Here is an 11,865-nt window from a genome sequence, read left to right on the forward strand (position 1 = left end):
CCTGGAGGAGTGATTGTAGCCTTTCAGGTATCAAGTGCTGATTCACTATGAAAACTATTAACCAAAGTCAGAAACATGGCATTGCAAACTAGATTGTTAGTCTGCTCTTTTATGAGTGTAAAATTGTGTTATGGATTTTTACATTTGTATTTTGCAAAGAGGAAAACAACAGCATTAATTTCTCTCATCCTTGTTCACACCCTCTGCAGGTGTGTAGAAACAAGTGTTAAAGCCATTCCATAGTGGTCACCTCCTTTTTTCTTTTTTTCTTTTTTTTTCCTTTTTTTTTCTTTTTGTCCTTTCCCTTTCTATTTCTTTTTCTCTTTCTTTCTCTTTTTCTTTTTCTTTCTCTTTTCCTTTTCCTTTTCCTTTTTCTCCCCTTTCCTTTCCATTCCTTTCCATCAACAGTTTTGCAATCTCCAAGTGTTTGGGTGCCAAAAATAATTTATTTTTATTGTGATTTGCAGGGTTTGGTATTTCTTTTCTAAGGGTGTATGTCTTGGTTTCAATTTCTGTTTTTCATTTTGTTCTGATTCTTTTTGCTGCCTCCCCTCTTCCAGCTCATTCTCCACCCTAAACCCACATAACTCAGTACTGTTTGAAAATTTTTAAAAAGAAAAGTGAAATCTGAACACTTTTATATTGATATACTGAAATGCAATAGAGGACAAAGAAGGATTAAGATTATAACTCATGAACTGTCAGCCCACACTGAACATTGTGCTTATTGTCAACTGTGTAGCTTGGAATTTCTCTGTCTTTTGGCCATGAACCTGGAGAGGTTACCAAAACTCATTTTGTAGTATAAATATAAACTGCACACTTGGTTCAGTACTGCATCTATATTATGTTTCTCTTTAAAGCAATTTCTCTCCAAAGTCTGCTAGCCAAAGAAATTTCTTGAGATTCTGATGAAAACAAATGAACAGGCCGAGAAGTGATGAGGATGTTTTGGTCATTATGTCGCCATGGACTGTTTCAATGGTAGTGCTTTGTTTCTTCAGCCCTTTTTTTATGTCATCCCAATATTGATGCTTTCCCTGTGGACCTCTTCAGTAGGAGGATGTGTTTCTCCAGGCATTTGCCGTGACTACTGGCTAGACTGAGCAATCAGGATATAGGGAAGCCCATTGAATATCCTTTGTGAATAGTAAGGTGGGTCACCCGCAATACCTTTCAGGTGAATTATTTGCCTTTAAAGACAACTTATCTCTGAGGCTTCCTTTATGATTGGACAAGCGTCTTCTAAAGTACTGTGGTCATTGGACCTACAAGTATACCAAGGCTCAGAAGGAGAGAAAGGTGTTCCAGGTTCTTAATGGGGTATGGGCTGACCTGTGAAGGTCACCTGCAGTTTTCATCTTCTGCTGAGTTCTGCTCCAGCCTTTTGGGTTCAGCTCACTATTAGGGTAGAAGCTGCATCTTGATTAGGACTTTCCAAAATAAAACACTGAGGATTTGGTTCAGCTCACTGTAGAGGTGATAGAATAAAATTGTGCTGGTATAACTCCTGGTTGCATTCACTGACCTCATATGGTTGTACTGGATTTTTGCTGGTCTACCCAGGACGTTGAAGGAAGTTCCTGAAGTGCTGGTGTCTTCAAATAACATGTCTCTTACAGAGTTTTCAAGAACTCAAAGCTATATCCAAAACTTAGTCAAAGAAAGGAACTTCCATTGATTTCACAAGGCTTCGGATCTGGCCCTCGCTGTTTTATTAATGGGATTTGCCTTGTAGAATGGGTTATTTGCTGCATGGTTGGTGGACTTTTAAGGCTTCAGAGACCATCATCTGTGCCACAAACTGCCTCTAAATGTGAGTACTCTCAAAGGTCAGGGTTGGAGAGCACTGAGGATCCAGTACTCCAGGCTGGGCTCACATCCAGCAAATGCATTTTAGGCTTTAAGCTTCAGCAGGGCATGTTTAAGGATATTTTCAGTATTGCTTTTATGAGGAGGAGAGTAAGAATTGTTATTGACTCTTTTCCGACTGTTGATATATAAATATCTGCCAGGGGAAAAAAGTCACCTCAATAACCACAAGCAAATTGTGAGAGACAAGAAAGATGCTTTACCCAAGCTGAGCATGTGAAGTAGAGAGTCTTACAACAACATCTGCCCCTCTGGGTTTTCTTTTTCCATCCCTATCCATAGATAGCTATATCCACAGATACATCTATGTTACCTATACCGAACAGCCCTAAACTTGTGGCCAAAATTCAATTTACATAATAATCAGGAGAGCACCCAGAAGCCAACAGGGAGGCAGGGAAGAACAGATCATATTTGGAAGCGGACACTCTTGAAGTCTTACCCATGTCTTCAGTATGCTGCTAATTGCCAGTCATTAATGCCACATACATGATTACCTGTTCAGCCACCTTGGAGACTCTACATGCCCCCCGCTCCACCTCTCCCACCCACTCCCTCATCAACAGCCTGGGAGCAAAATCATCAACCGTTCTTTGCTTAAAAACTAAATTTCCAGTTCTCCCAGGAACTGCTCTAAATTTTGTGAAGAAAAATCCCCCAAGATGAAAAGTTAACTAAACAGTGTATGAAAGATACTAAATGTTTAAAAATATGCTGGCAGCAGTTATGTAAGCTCTTTTCTGTTCCAAAGTATGTATCGAAAGGATATAACTAGGACAGTGAAAGTGTAAAATAAATATAAATCGCCAGCTTGGAAGAAAAAATGATGTTCATCCCACAGTCTTAAAACCATTCATGTGCAGTGATTTTTTTTACAGTTTTCTAATTTTGTATTATGTTTTGTAAATTATTTATAAAGTGTTGTAATGCTTCTTATATTAATTTTTTTATAAACAAATTTTTGCTATGAGGCATAAATGGTGCCTGAACAGATTCTTAGGAAGATAAATTACGTGTGAGTCATACATCTTTGGGGGGCCATAAATATTTTGTTTTATTTTGTTATTGGCAACATTTCTGGTTTCCATTTGTAAACAATTTTCATGTATTGATTACATTTGAATACCTTTTAATTTTGCATGTGACTAAAAGATAGATTGCTACCAGCAAATTAAACAAAAATCTCTTCAGTCATATGTGATGGTTTAATGGTTTTCCAATTTATGGATCATTGAATTTTTAAAAATATATATATAATTATTATTTGAATAATGAACCAAGGGTTCACTTACTGTTCTGATTTTGTCTTTTTAAGTCTTTCACTACAAAGCTATTTTGGACAGTTGAAGAAATCAAATGCATTCAAATAGTTCCAGTTTCTTTACATTATTACCGCAAAAAAAAAAAAAAAAAAGGAAAAACAAAAGAAAAACAAAAGAAAAACAAGAGAACAAGAAAGCAAAAAGGAGCTAGGAAGGAACAAGTAGAGGCGTATCAAAGAACTCAAGCTATAACCAAAAAGAAATATGTAAAATGCCTTTGCTCGTCTTCTCAATGCTGGACCAAAGCTCAATGTATGTAGGTATATGCACATTGTATAGATATGGCTAAATGTTGCTGACAATCTTGCAATACTAAACTGTTACTATTTAAAAAAAAATACAAAAATAAAACTGTTCATCAGTGTTTTACCTCAGCACTCTACTTGTACCCAGTTATTGACCAACATTCAAATAAGAAGATAAAGAGAGAAAATTGATTTCCATGTCAATGTTTGTAAAATCTGTTTGGAAAACATTTTGTAATGAGCTTTTTGTCATGTGGTTTGCTTGTTTCCAACTTGAGATTATGTGGGGCACATTTGTTTATTTATTGTTAAAAAGTGATATTATTATTATTAATTATTATTATTACTATTATTATTTTTTTTGTCCTATGTGCTATAATCTACAGAATGGTCACCAGGGTCACTTATGAAGCACTGCAAAGAGATCTGTTTTTCCATGCATGGAGCATGCAGCGGGAAAGATGGCAGTACAAAATGGACTGTATTGTGTTGTTAAAAAATATGAATAATTACAAAAGGAGTTGATGTGGTGGACTTGTGACCAAGAAACCAAACTGGATATTTAAAAGCTCCTTACTACTCTGACTTTGAAACCAAAGCTGATTTATCTGCACAGGTTGCTTAACATGAAAAAAAAAAAAAAAAAAAACTGACAAAAACTGTACTTAATCTAGAGCAATATCTGTATGGTCAGTAAAGCTGCACTTTGTGTATTTATTAACAGCTTCAGATCTGTCACTTTTAATTTGTACCATAAAAAATAAAGAATTGTTTGACATGAAAAATAAGCTCCATTCCTGTGTTTGTCTTAAACCTCATGCAGTATTCACATGATCAGAGCTCATGTAATTCACATCAGTTCAGTACAAATATACTTAAATGTTTGAAGGAAAGGAAGAAAGAAAATCCGTTTGCACTGCTGAGCATCGCTTTTTCTGCAAAACTAAAGGCCCAGAGTGGGCATGTACATTGGTGATGTCTTATTTTCTCTACAGATATGCAGAGTAGAGGATCTGCCTAAGGAATATCAGGGAATCAGTTAGGTGAGTGTGTATTAATCCTCAGGCCAAGTGGAGCAAAGCACAGATGCACATGAAGGCCAGAAATGGTGAACCTCCCGGTGCTTCCCCAGCGCCAATAACAAAGCTCTGGTAAGTGATGGAAGGGGAGTGCGGTAGCGAGCTTGGGTCAGCCTCTCAAATGATTTCTCTTGCATTTTTGCAGAGCTCATGAGGTTCGTTCCTCATTTCCTTCTGTGATTATGATATTAGGTAGCAGAAATGCCTGGTTTTTAGGCCATTTGCATTAAGTCCTATTGAATTCTGTCTAAATACATGATTCTGAAAAATCAACACGTTCTGAGAAATTAATCAGTTGTATTATAAAGTTTTGGAAAAAACAACCTAGAATAAAAATTCTGACAATACTAGAACACTGTGTTTGAGCCTTGAGAACAAAACTTTTGCAAAGCCTTTTTGCTTTGATTTTGTTAAATATTGTTTTACATATCCAGTACCATACATTGAATAATCAAAAATGAAAACAAAATATTGACTTCTTTAGAAAATACAGGGAGTACTTGGGATATTTATTTATCCTGAATTTTTCCAGATAGGAATTTCCCTTTTCTGTGCATTTTTAACTGCATTTTATGAGATGCATAAGAAAGATAAAGGGAAAGGTAACTTTCTTGTAGAGATGATGATCCAGGCACCATAAGCAGGGCAAAAATGATAGAGGTATAGCCTTTTGTTAGACCTGCTAGTATATGTGGAAAAAGTAGATAAGTTTTTAAGTGCCCAAACCCGCCTTTGGTCTGAAACAAAAGCAGCTGAATCCAAAGGTAAACAGAGCCTGAGAACAAAGATAAAGGGGACACTGGGGTGTGTCATCATCACTATGATGATTTCAAGTCCTATCTTAGTACTAGCTAGGCTGCCATTTCTTTGTGTCGTGGGCTAAACCATCCTATGCTTGCTTCATTTCAAAACTAGTGACTACAGGTTTCCACACACCACCTACACATAGGGAGTGCCAGCACCGTTAATCCTCAAGAGAGATGCCTTGGGACTGCACAGTCTTTACATCTACCCACTGGCAAATACCTGCTCCACAGCATACCTTTTACAGTACGGATAAGGACAGCCTAGCATACTACAGACCTATGGGAGCATCAAAATTACACCAGCTCCTCTAGGTCCCCACACCATGGCCTAACAGCCATACTTCAAACCCACATAATTCATCTACTTACATGATACAAGGATGTGGAGAGTGACCCTTTGTACTTTCATATCAGCTACTAAAATCTGAACATGTATGTTTTCATTCATTAGTGATAAAGCAACAAGCAAACATTGGTTAGAGGCTTTTTCCCCCTACCTGATTTAAAAACGCAGAACTTTCTCTTTGGATCATACTATAGGAATTTCAGCTGCCTTATAGGCACATGATACAACCCAGCCATTACTTAAATAACCTCGATCTATTTTGTCACAAGAAATGTTGACTTTGCAAATTGAATCACTTATGTTCCCATTGATCACTGAAAGCTCAAAATAAATCCTACTTTCAAGCCACTGAAAGCTGACTGTAAGATCTCGCACCCCGTACTGACTGCTTAAAAATGGAATTTCTAGAGCTTGGCTATGGCAGTACTTCAAAGCTCCCTAAGTGCAAGATTGAGGACAAAGAGCTCTAGAAGCCAAATTCTTTCAATGGCCTCTCTTTTGTACTTCTTGCAAAAAACAACATATTTGCAATATGTTTGATAAACAATAAAATGATGCCCTGCCCTTCCCTTAAGACAGGTGTGATGGAAGGAAAGCTGGCACTAAGACCAGAGAACTAGAGAGGGAAGACAGGAATTTATATGGCCTGTTCCCCTGTGCAGCTGCTTTACCAGCAGTCACAGCCTAAATCTCTATCTGAGAGAAAAGCTTGGAGTATTAGCAAGGCTTTGGTAAGCAAAGATTCTCTTCCACTGACAAACTTCAATTAAACAAGCACTCAGGAAGCAAAACAGACTTATCAAGAGGAAAGGTTCTCTTGGGGTTTGTTTTTTAATCTGAGAATTCAGATTTAAAATGAATCACTCCCATATGAGATCGTGATGTTCTTGAAAATAATTGAGAATTAAAGAATTGGAAGGGTTGGTTGTTTTTTTTTTTTTCCTTCTCTCTCCCTCTGCTCTACAGACATGGAGGTTTGTTTTTTCCCTTGTTCACAGTCCTTTAGTCACCAGGTAGCTCTCCAGCAATGGTCATGTTATTTAATCCAGACACCATTTGCCCTGATTTCTTCTGAAATGCCAGCAGCAGCCTTGTCTAATCCACCAAAGCAGCTGCAGAGAGGGCACGTAGCAGCTCATGTGATAATGAGTCTTTTATTGTGTTCATAAGGTCACTGGACTACTTGTATCATTGGATGATCACTGGCCTCATGCCAAAACACCAGCTGATTTCTCAGCCCCAGTGCTGTATGTGTGATCACGTGTGGGTCGGTCTTGGTTCAGGCTGCAAGCACACGCATAGGCTCAAGGGGCAGCAAAAAGATGGGTTTGGCAGTACTCAAACTGTGCTAGGGATTGCATGAGTGGGCCAGTCCTAAAAGAACATGAAAGATTCTGGGTTTTGTGGGGCAGAAGTTTAAACTTGTGGCATGGCCTCCACCAGCACAGCATTCCTTCTTTTTGGATACCACATACTGCTGGTAGTCATCTAATGAGCTCCTGGATTTCAATTTAAAAAAAAAAAAAAAAAAAAAAAAAAATCAATGCCCCATCCAGTCTATGCATCAGTACTACCAACAGAAAGCTCTCACACCTTGTATATTCTCTCTCAGTGATGGCTCCAGGATGCTGAATGTCTTGGAGGACATCTGAATTGTGTGACAATTTGCAATTGAACCTCAGGGAGCCAGTATTGCCCCAGCAGCCGTGGAATTACCCGGCTGCATTGTGTAACCTCTGCACACCAACCCCTTTATTTAAATTCAATGAAGAACTTGTGCTGAGATTCAGTCATTCATGCCAGGTTTTAATGCTAATAATTTTAACCATCTTGTGAACTGTTGGTAACTTTTCTTTAAAACATATAAACTTGTCTTTTAACTATCAACTGAAATGAAAAGAAGACAAAGCTATGAAGATACTTTAATTTCTTTTTGCAAAGAAGGCACTCTGTTGTTTTTTACCATCTTACATCTGTCCTTTGGACATTTTCAATTCAATTATGTGTTCTCAAACAGAGGAGCATGACACTGTTCCCAAAATTACCCCTTATTTCATGCAGGCTAACTACCTGAAGAGAAGCAGTTATTTCTTCAATAGCAACACCTATTTTCAGTTACTAGTTACTAGTTGTGGAAACTAAAGAGACTGGTCTTGCAAGTGCGTAATGTAGCTAACTTTATTTGCCCAACTAGTGTTATTGATGTTTTGATGCTACCCTCATAGATACATTTAGTGACATGAGTAAGTCTTCACAGGACTGGACCTACCCTAGGCATTTGCGAATCAATACTCATATGTATAATTTTTTCTAGCTCATCCATCAGTAAATGTCCTTTATTATTTTTGAAACACAAACAACTCAGAAGGGACTGTATCTCAACAAGGATGATATGTGCAAGTTTCTGGCTTGTCAGACAGCTGCCAGAAACACTTGCTGCTGAAGATAATCTTGGAGGGGGGAACATTGGGGGGAAGCAGGATAAATGCAAGAGGATGAGCCATTAAATATTTTTAAAATACTTTCTATTATTCCACTGCATTTAAGATACTTCCTTCTGAAGGTGCCCTAACAAATTCACATACTGATGACTAGTAAGAACCTGAAGCAGCACTATTTTGTGCCTGCAGTATACCTAATCCCAAGCATGTGCATCAGCAACCTGACTCTAAGACTTACCAGCCAGTCTGGGGAATCAAAACTCTCCAGGTGGTCTGTACATCCAGAGTGAGGAACACCAAGAGCAGAGATCAAAATCTCACGCTGGCATATGCACTTTGCAGGTCCTGGTATCTTCAAAGAAATTACTCAACAGGTAATACGTAATAAAGACCACATCTGAGAAAGAAAAGGGAAAACTCACGGTCATTTGTTAAAAAAAAAAAAAAAGAGAAAAAAAAGGCACAACTGACAGAATATCTTTCTTCCGAAGATGTGTTAGAACAGCCGTACACAGTAATAAAAGCCTATCAATCGCTTGGTATCAGCTGAGCATACACTCACTGTACATCAAGCTCGTGAGGAGTCTGTATTATTTATAACATACTTTCTTCTGCTGTGGTTAAAGGTGTGATATCAAAAGCAGGTCCTGTGGCCCCAGACATCAACTACAGATGAGAATATGACAAGTTACATTTACATCTGGAAATGGCTTGAATTTCATGCTAAAATTGAAACCTGACCGTTCTAAACAAGTTAACATTTTTTAAAAGATAAATGTTGAGCCTAAGACTATTACTGGAGTAATTGAAATAATTTTCCTACAACTAATTTAAGTCCTCTTTGAGATGTAATCATTTATGGTTTTTAGAGGGTAGGAAGGTAATGCCCATTTTCAAAGAATGACATGGCATACTTATTTATTTTTTGATTGTGCACAGCTTGATTTTTTTCTGTTTTAATTATATCAACATACTGTAATTATGTAATATTTAAAAGTGAATGTCCCTATATACAAAGCCAGCATCTCCAGCCTAGTCTTAAGTAAGAAATCAGTTCTGCTAGCATTTAAATGTTTACGTAGCCATGTTAGCTTCGTATCATAAAGATACAACCCACTGCATGCGTCCTCTCTTTATCTAATTATATTTCATACAATTTTAACATCAATGCTTTAAAACATTGGCCAGTTTCAAACTAACCTGACAAAAGGGAAGAAACCTCACTGATAACTATGTGTCTGCAGATTTAATGAAAATAGCCTAGGGAAGAGAGAGGCAGGTTAGAGTCCCAAGTGAGAAAAAGGCTGCAGTAAGCTCAGCCCTTACTCAACACCAGAGAATCAACATGGGACGAGGAGAAAGAAAATCCTTCTAAAATCCCCAGTTGTAGGAAAAAACATCCCACTGAGCTCATAAGCCAGCAGGAGATGCGCATCCTAGGAAACCAGATTTGATTAGTCCTGGTGCTCACAGTTCTTTGTATTTTTCATATGATTTACAAGACCAGCCACTGATGCCTCAGAACAGGCATACCAGCGAGGACCAGTGGGCTGTCTGATCTCACATCCTTCCCTTCACAAAGCCCACTGCTACTGTCTTCAGAGAAGTAAATGTTGCAAGGGGTGCAATTAAATTACAATTAATGGGCAGAACTCTTGTCTCAGCACAACAGGTAGGTAGGCCTTGGCTTCCTTTAAAACTGCTCCGTACTGTGGAGAGGTACGGTCTTTAAAAGAAAGCAGCCTGTCACTTCCATTTCCACTACAGCAGTTACATTGTAATTTAGGATGAAAAAAATCTTTAGCTGAAAAAAAAAAAAAATCTTTAGCCGAAAAAAAAAAAAAATTCTGTTCCTATTGTACTGGGAAGGTGATTAAAATGGAGGGTGAGAGGAAAATAGCCTCCCAGTAGAAACTGTTTATGAGGTATTTTCTGGCTCAGAGTTTAAAGCAGAAAAATACTTTTGAATATAGGAGTATTCAAAAGAAATAAACACAACTTTTCATTAATTTAACAAAATCTGCAGAAGGCTTGAGGCCATTTTTGTTCACTACTGCCAGCAAGATTTTGCCCGCTGGAAGCAGCCTATTTAAACTGGGTGTAGATGTCCAAGTCTGTGAGATTATAGGTTTTCCTTAAGTAACTTTGTTGCTTAGCTGCTTGAGTGTTCATTCTAGAACTGGACGGGATTTGGAAATTTCTTTTCAATGCTTTCCTCTTCTAATGCTCATCTGCTTTCAAAGAAGCTCTGAAGCTCACTGCCTTCAGCACCTGTGCAGTAAAATGGGTTAGGAGAGGCCAGCAAAGCCTGTATCCAGTTCAATTTATTAGAATAAAGGTTGATCGTGCTTGGCAGAGAGGCTTATTGCTCTCTTCTGAACCCACCTGTCCAAAGAGGAAAACACATGTCCTACCACAAAGCACTGTGCAAGGCTAAATGAAGCCCACACCAGCCTCACAGGCCGGTCTCTGTGCTGGGGATGCATCTTCACGAGCTGTCTGCTATAATAAACCCCGTGACTGGAATAGGAACGCCTGCAATGCGGGCGCCCGGAGCACACGGTGCCTAGCTCTTGAAGCGTAAGGATACTTCCATGTGCCAGGATGGGGGACAACAAATAAGGAAACAAACTCATTGGGCAGCCACAAACACCGAGGAGCTGGAAAGCACTGCGGAGCTGACCTTCCAGTCTCCAAAACGGGAAATCTGATAAATAGTGGGTTTAGCTAAGGAATATAGCTAATTAGGTTAAAATACAGTCCTGGAGACCTTTTCTTTCATGAGTTTGTAAGGTAACTTTTTAAGTGTAGCCCAGATAATCAATATGCATTTTTTTTTCTCCTTTGCTTGGTCAGTCCTCGTGATTTTCCTTCAGGCTTTTCAGTGTTTCCACCACTGCTTTGCTTTCCCTTCAATGTTTACAGAGCAGTCTAAATGGAGTCAAAGACTATCAGTATGCTGGCAAATGCAATTTACAGTCTTCACCAACACCCTGATATCCTGATCAACTAGGCAAAAAGTTTCAGAAGATTATGATCCATAATTTTCTCTTGCGTAGGAAGATGTGCTCTGCAAACACCTGCGACAGAACCAGCTGCTACGTCTGTTTCTCATCCATATCCCCAACTGCCAAAGATGACTGACTCTTCAGATCTTCCAGTATATACTCTCTTCTTCTCATTCACTAACTCATTTCAGTTGGGACAACCTGAACTGACATTTAGTATTCCAATTTTTTTAAGCTAACTCACTTCTCTGTGATGGAAACAGGTTGAAGGGCAGTCACACAAACCACTCCAACAGCAAGGAAGGAATGAGGAAAAGGCTGAGCACAGGAATGTCATCCATGAGCACAGCTGGATCCAAATCCTCGCCCAATCCAACCTCCCCAAAAAGCAGATAACTAGTCACTGCCTCAGACTTTTAGCATGTCCCTTAGGAAGATTCACAGCACCTGTGACTGTGCTTTGAATTTTCTGCTCTCTTAAATCCTTTCAGCAATACTTAATTATTTTTTCCCTTTAGCAACATGAAGAATATGTCAGATCTGCTCTGAAGGAGAAATATTTGTTTGAGGACTGAATTGCCAGAAATACTTGTATTTTTGTTAATGAACCTCAGAGATGGTTTCCTTTCAACATTTTTTTTTTCTCTGTGAAAAAAAAAAAAAACTGAAATGTGCTCTTTTTTTCCCTATCAATATTGAAGCAGTTTGCCCTTTTTCTTTATTATTTTTTTACCATTATGACATGA

General features: G+C 38.4%; 1 long non-coding RNA gene across 1 annotated transcript; it reads right to left on the bottom strand.

Annotated features, from left to right (window-relative positions):
* Positions 1-89: 89 nt before the first annotated feature.
* On the bottom strand, positions 90-8,486 carry LOC147601662 (uncharacterized). The gene is made up of 2 exons (XR_015257776.1): positions 8,350-8,486; positions 90-2,008 (listed from the first exon to the last, which is right to left on the bottom strand). It is a non-coding gene; the product is annotated as an uncharacterized LOC147601662 (long non-coding RNA).
* Positions 8,487-11,865: the final 3,379 nt, after the last annotated feature.

Source organism: Chlamydotis macqueenii, chromosome 2 (genome assembly GCF_036417535.1).
Source record: "Chlamydotis macqueenii isolate bChlMac1 chromosome 2, bChlMac1.mat, whole genome shotgun sequence".
In the NCBI taxonomy this organism is placed as follows: Eukaryota; Metazoa; Chordata; class Aves; order Otidiformes; family Otididae; genus Chlamydotis; species Chlamydotis macqueenii.